We start from the raw sequence: 7,195 nt of genomic DNA, 5'->3' as shown, positions 1-7,195 counted from the left end.
GAGAGCGATAGAGAGAGAGAGAGAGAGAGAGAGATATTAAGTAATCTCTCAAGATAGATCTGCGATTCTTTTTTTACCGAATGGTTTCCCGGATTGGAGATTGAAAGACAGAGAAAGAGAGAGACAGACAGAGCAGAAAAGTAGCCTACCTGTGCCTCCATGTATGCAAATGATAAATGGTTTAGACTAGAGTTAAACAAATGCACCCCGATGTGATGTCCCACATGTGGAGTCTAGAGAGTTGATTTAAGTTTGCATGTTGACATGCTGCTATAAGGACATTAACCACTTACACAAAGTCGTGCAGAGTCCTTCGATCACGGCTCTAAAACCTTACTATAGTGACCTTTCTGTTTTTCGCTCATTAAATATCTTTGCAGAAAATAGCCGATCAAAAAGCTCATTTTCCCCAGAATACAAATGCTGGCGTTTAACTCTGGTGGTTAAAACACGATGTTCCAGCCTTCACTTTGTGTTATTGAGAAAAGCACATACTGTATCACAACTGTTCCTGGAACAGTTTGAACCCATGGAAGGAACAGCCAAAACCAGTTTCCCTTCACACTGAATGACCTGCTCTGACTGTAACAACTGTAGCCGTTGTTTACTCTCACAGTTACACCACTTGAACCCTGTGTACTTTGTTGACCACTGGGGTCCCCCAGGGCTCTGTACTTGGTCCCCACCTTTTTTCTTGTCGCTGATCTACAAGATCAGCTATTTTCACAGAATATTTGCCAGGCATTTTACCTTAACATTCACCTTAGAGCTAGATTGATAGACCTTTATTGATTCTTCAATCGCCAGAGACAGCACAGCAGGTAGGCCAATCAATTGTGTTCTAGCTTGGTTCAAAGGAACTAACATATCATATATATATATATATTTTTAAGATTTGTTTTTGGGCTTTTCATGCCTTTATTCGATAGGACAGTAGACTGACAGGAAATGAGGAGAGAAATGGGGAATGACATGTGGCAAAGGTCGTCCGGATCGGGAATCGAACCGGCGACGCCAGCAGGCATCATAGCCTAGTATGTTGTATGCGCCTTGACCACCAGGCCAGCGGGCGCCCCAACTAACATAGTTTTTTAAAGGGATAGTTCACCCAAAATAATTTGACGACCGGAGGAGACTCAAAGAGTCACCATAAAGTTTCCTACCGGAGACTCCAATCAAATGATTGGCTTAGGCAAAAGAAAAAGGGGGAAAAAAATCCTTTTCAGCTCCTATTTAACAAAAGAAAAAGTATTTTTTTTAAAGAATAAAATACCATGAAATTGTTTCTACATTAATTCTTTCATTTTAATTTACTGTGTTACTGCTGAGGTGTTATGGAAGCCCAGGTTTGCTTTGATCGAGGCCTTAAGCTCATCTTTGTGGTTGAGTCTGGTGTCTCTCATCTTCCTCTTGACAACACAACACAGATTCTCTGTGGGGTTCAGGTCAGGCCAAAACACAGTGTGGGCAAAACCAGCATTGCATTGTATTGCTGGTGTTGGTCCACTGTGCTTTATCAAGTTCAGAGTCAACACAGCCATCTACCTGGGGATTTTAGAGCACTTTGTGCTTCCGTGGGCCGACAAGCTTTATGGAAAAGATAATTTCCTTTAGCCAGAAGTACTTGGCACCTGCCCACAGAGCCAAAACTCTAGTAACTGGTGTACTGACCATGGTATTACTGGGCTTAACTGACCAGCAAACTGGCCTGACCTGAACTCCACAGAGAATCTGTGTTGTGTTGTCAAGAGGAAGATGAGAGCCTCTATCAAAGCAAACCTGGGCTTCCATAACACCTCAGCAGTACCACAGGCTGATGCACCTTCATGCTACGCCCCATCAATGAAGACATTTGTTCAAAAGTATTCCATACCAAGTACTGATTGCATAAATTAACATAACCTTTCAGAAGCTTGACATTTCTGTATTATAAATCCTTCTTTTGAGTGGTCGTGTGGAATATTCGAATATTTTGAGATATGGATTTTAGATTTTCATGAGCTGTATGCCATAAAAATCAGAATTTTAACAAATTAAGCTTTCGAATATTTCACTGCATGCACAATGAACCTAAAATAGACTATATGAACGTTTTAAAAAATACATTATTTTACAGAAGAAAATTTACTTTTACACAATATTCACATTTTATGAGATAGATCTGTACACTCTATACAACTGCACTGTGCAGAAATAAAATACACTCAGCCTCAGTGTCAGAAGAGATACAGTATGTGCAAATATCCCCACTAAGTACAGTATATGTCACTTTACTGGGAGGAGGTCAGACCTCTCCACTACTGCTCTCTCCCCCATGCCCTCCTCCCCCTCCTCCTCCCTGCCTCATTAAAATTTCCTTGGCAACGGTGGCAGCCAAATCACCTGCGATGTTGTTGTGACAAAGCCTTGTAAACGACAGAAAGAAAGTAGGACATGGCTGAACGCCACTCCTCTCGTCTGCTAGCCAGGCAGGCATGGGCAGTGAAGTGCAGAGAATGTTAGAGAGGCAGGGGCTGATATTTCTAAAAGGGCCTTTTGGTGGAAATATCGAAAGCAGCAGACCTCCAAGCTCACAACGCTCCGCGCTGCGACGCTTGGTGGTCGGCTATTTTCAGTACTTGATACCACACTAAACTAAGCATAATCTAGTCAATACTGGAGATGTGGTTTAACTGGCGTAATTTCTACACAACGAGGGCAATTCTTTCAACATAAGATGATGCATTCAAGTTCAGGAGAGTTTGGACAAGGCAATTCTCTTGAATGCTGCCTCCATGTATGGCATGGAAAGAGGGCGTTTGCATTTCCATAGTAAAAACTGCATTCATGGTCTGGAGAGGGCACTTTTTACAGACAGATAAAAGGGCATGGGGCTCAAGCCCCCTTTGATGTCTATATGTGTGCATGTGCCTGGTGTACTCACATTTTCTACATACGTAAAAATATCAATACCGCAATGTAGAAACACTCTGTTACAAGTCCGGTATTCAAAATGTACTTAAAGTATAAAAGTATTAGTGTAGTGCCCCAGACAAGACCCGGCCACAACAACTCTGCCAATCGGGCTCAGCTCTATTGGCACGGTAGGTTGTGCTGCAGTTTGCCGTGTGGGAGACTGGGGTTTGATGCCAACTTGGCACAAATCATTACATTGGCAACAAAATATTCCTAAAATACCAAATATATCGTTATGCAGAATGTCCCATTTCACAAGTTTTCAAATGTAGCCTATAAAAGCACACAGCGCAAGCTGTGAGCTATTTTCAAACTGCCAAAGTATATATATCTTTTATAATAATCAAAATCTACAAAGTAACTAAAGTTTTCTAATAATTGTAGCAGTGTAAAAGTACAATGTTTGCCTTTGAGATGTAGGGGGGTAGAAGTATTGGAAATACTCCTGTAAAATAAAATAAAATACCTCAGAATTGTACACACACACACACACACACACACACACACACACACACACACACACACACACACACACACACACACACACACACACACACACACAAACATCCCTCCGAGGATGATTCCCTTAAAATGAACAGTTAATTTACAAACCTTTACTTACAGCCAAGGATGTCGCACCAAATTCTGGGCCCTGGTCCCTGGATACTTTAACTTTTGAAAAATAGCAGTTATACAAGCTCACAGCGCGGTACCGAGTGCCGCACTGCAAGCTTGTAGATCTGCTATTTTTGAAAAATCATGAAGTCATGCAAGTCTTTGAATATTTCAAATCCTTTAGAAACATCGGTTTTTTGAAAAACCTATGTTTCTATGTCAGTGGTGCTCAAACTTTTTTCATGTGAAGAACCCCCAAAATGACATGTATTTGGTCACGGACCCCCATCTCAAAATATTTAGTTCCAGGGACTCCCCAGAAACAAAATTTGAGTTACAAGTTTAAAAAATACATATATTCAAAGATTTGCACACATTTTCACTACTTTTCAAAAATTGCAGATCTACAAGCTTGCAGTGTGGCACTCAGTGCCGCGCTGTGAGCTTGTATATTTGCTATTTTTCGATAGCTAAATAATTAAGGTCCCTCCACCTTGGGCCCTAGTAACTCAGTCCCACTTTTCCCCCCTTGTGACGCCCCTACTTACAGCATATGGTCGCTGTCAGGGCAGAAACCTCATATCTATGTTTTCTGTAAATGAACACCTTCATCAATCATACTAGTGTCTGTGTAGGTTTTATTAATATTGAACCAAAGGGAAGTATAGGCTATTAATGAGCATGTGTCTAAATAATAACTATATTGAACCCATTGGAACACAGGTTAGTTTTCTATTACTTGAAAAGTAACAGTTTAGGAGGAACTATAGGTTTTCACCCGACAGCGTTGATATCCATGTGCGCCTTTGAGGAGGGGAGGAATTGGGAGACTCCTTAAGGCCCCGGGTTCAATATTATATTATGTAAGAATACGTGAAGTCACCAGTTGGCAAAGACAGCTATGCTCCTCAGTTACCTATTTCTAGTTTTTATTTGTGATGATTTTACAGAGACCTTGATGACTGCTGGTTTCTTACACCAGGGGTTGCCATAAGTTTCTAAGCCAGCCAAGGGCCCCCAAATAGTCAAAGCTTCTGGCTGTGAAAAAACAGAAGATAGAAACTACAAGCTCTAAATGTGTCGAAGCTCACATTGTGATTTGTGAGCTTCTAGATTTTTGGCAATTTTTGAATATTTTGGGAAAAATATTTTCCCACATCTTGGACAGATGTGCAGGTGTGATCCTTCCAAGATTCCCTACTACTGTTCTGTTACCTACACAACTGCTTGAGAGGAACTGGGCGTAAGAAAGTCTTCTCTTCAGCCACAATAGAACAACAAGAAAATCCACACTTTGATAACCACACTGCCAGCTAGTTAAAGGAGCAGTTGTCTCATGTTTTGCTTTGGCTATGATTCAACCTAAAAAACCTGACATTACTGCCAAAGCATAGCGTAGTTTGTTTGTTAGATTTTCATGGTAGCCACTGGACTCCATCCATATCCATTCCATTGAGTTCCACTTCAAAATACACTTGCAGGGACTTGAAACTTATTTACTGTACTTGATAATCAAACACAGTTATCTTTTTTCCCCCCAACGTTATCGTTGCACTCAATGCGAGTTAAAAGCTACATTTAAGAAATCCACACGTAATTATATTCGGCACTGACTTATGTAAGCTTGCTTGTTGATGTTTTTAACTTCAAAGTAACAAAACCTAAACAAAAATCTAAAGGCAAAGCCATGGATGTTTTTGTAATAAAAGCATTAACGGGCTAAACGCTGGATGTTCATGTGTGACACATGGCTGCAGCTGTGAAAAGAAATAATGGCATAATTGACACCATTATTGTCCCTTAAATACAGTACATTCACCATACAGACCTTTCCCACTGTAACACATCTGAAGTCTGCTGTACCTCTACCATGTCCTGGGTTGGGATTCTTTAGGATTTTAACGATCCCCCCTCAACGGTAACAGGTCAGGTGGGCACCTGGACAACTGGTATAGGGTAGGGATGGGACGATATGAAAATGTCATATCACGATTATTGTGACCAAATAAATCTCGATTTACGATATTATCACGATAATCAAAACTATTATCCTGGGGCGGAACATTTTGCTAAAAAATAGCAGATCTACAAGCTCACTCGAGACTTGTGAGCTTGTAGATCTGCTATTTTTTGGCAAATACATTTGATAGAGAGTGAAACAATACTGTATTAAGTACGTATATTATAAGTACCTTTTACCAATAGAGGATTTAAGTGGTGTCGGATATGCAGCTCGGCAAATAAAGGTGAATTGATCCCAGTGCATGACGGAGGACGATATCAGGATAAATTCAATCTCCACGATACGATTATCATGAGTGTTTTTTATCACGATAAACGATAATATCGCGTATCGTCCCATCCCTAGTATAGGGTGTTATTTTACGCAAACAACAAAAATATGAAGATAAGAGATTTCCGCCTGACAGAAATGATGTCTGCAGGCTATGCAGGAACCCTTTACCTTCATCACCTTTAGACACTTCTTTGAGACACATACTGGTATGTGTGGGAGTGGAAGAGTCCGCCATTGTCTTGGAGGTGTGCGAACGCCACAGGTATCAGTGTTGAGTTTGTGAGATGGATCGGATACTGTCGTTATTTTTACCATCTCGGCACAAAACTATGGTTCAGTATAGTGCAGGGATCTGTAACAAGGAAAATAAAGAATTTCTTTTCATTTTTTTTTCAAGCTACAATGCCATGAAAAGGAGACAAATCAATGCAAGAAGCACTTCTGTTTGCACCTCCAACACTGCGCACACTCGCGTGGCGTCCATTCCCAGGTAAAAGGGCATGATGTCACTGTAGCTAAAATAACCAAATAGTCTGAAAAATTGAGTTGAGAACAACTTTTTATTAATGGGAGACACACACCCACACACATGAACATGCATGATGTTCTCTCTCTCCCTCGGCTAGATGGTCTATTTTCACTACTCCTTAAACATTTGTGTTCTAATTTATGGAATTTATTCTTCATGAAATTACAGATTTTTTTGTAAATGTTCATTGATTTATTTTTAAATAATAATTAAAAACAAAACGTAGGAAACCAAAAATTAAGGGACCCATAAAAAAGTTTATGTTTGAGAACTAGTGCTCTAGAGTCTACTTAGTCAAAGGGACCCGAGTTGTGTGGGTGTTTGGATGCAGTTTGGTTTTAACCATGTCCTCATTCACACAGCCTCTGGGAGAAAACTCTCCCCGAGCCTTGAGCCTCAGGCTATCTCGGTTCCATTTGTACACTTTCTGATTGGGAGCACTTTTTGCAGATGATGCTTATATAATTCAGTTTCTATTTTTCACTTTGTGCCTTCCAAATTTTTACATTGGGCTTTAACCCTGGCTGGACCCCTCCATTATCATCAGCTCTATTGTTTTTTTGCGCATGCGTCGACATGCACCGGCGTTGTATTCCAGCAGCCAGCACTACCGTCTATTTTAACAAATTTTAACCTTTTATAGGTTTTAATTTCACTTCCTTCTTTGGGACATACTAGTTTTATCTGTCTCACATATGTTACCATAAGATTTTTTGCAATCGGCCAGTCCGATCACGAGCACGAAGGATCTCTATCTACGCAGCCCCGACCGGTAGCCTGACAGTTAACCGGCTTGACAG

Source organism: Nannobrachium achirus, assembly GCF_963921795.1.
Source record: "Nannobrachium achirus genome assembly, chromosome: 18".
NCBI lineage: Eukaryota > Metazoa > Chordata > Actinopteri > Myctophiformes > Myctophidae > Nannobrachium > Nannobrachium achirus.
This window is presented reverse-complemented; position numbering follows the sequence as displayed.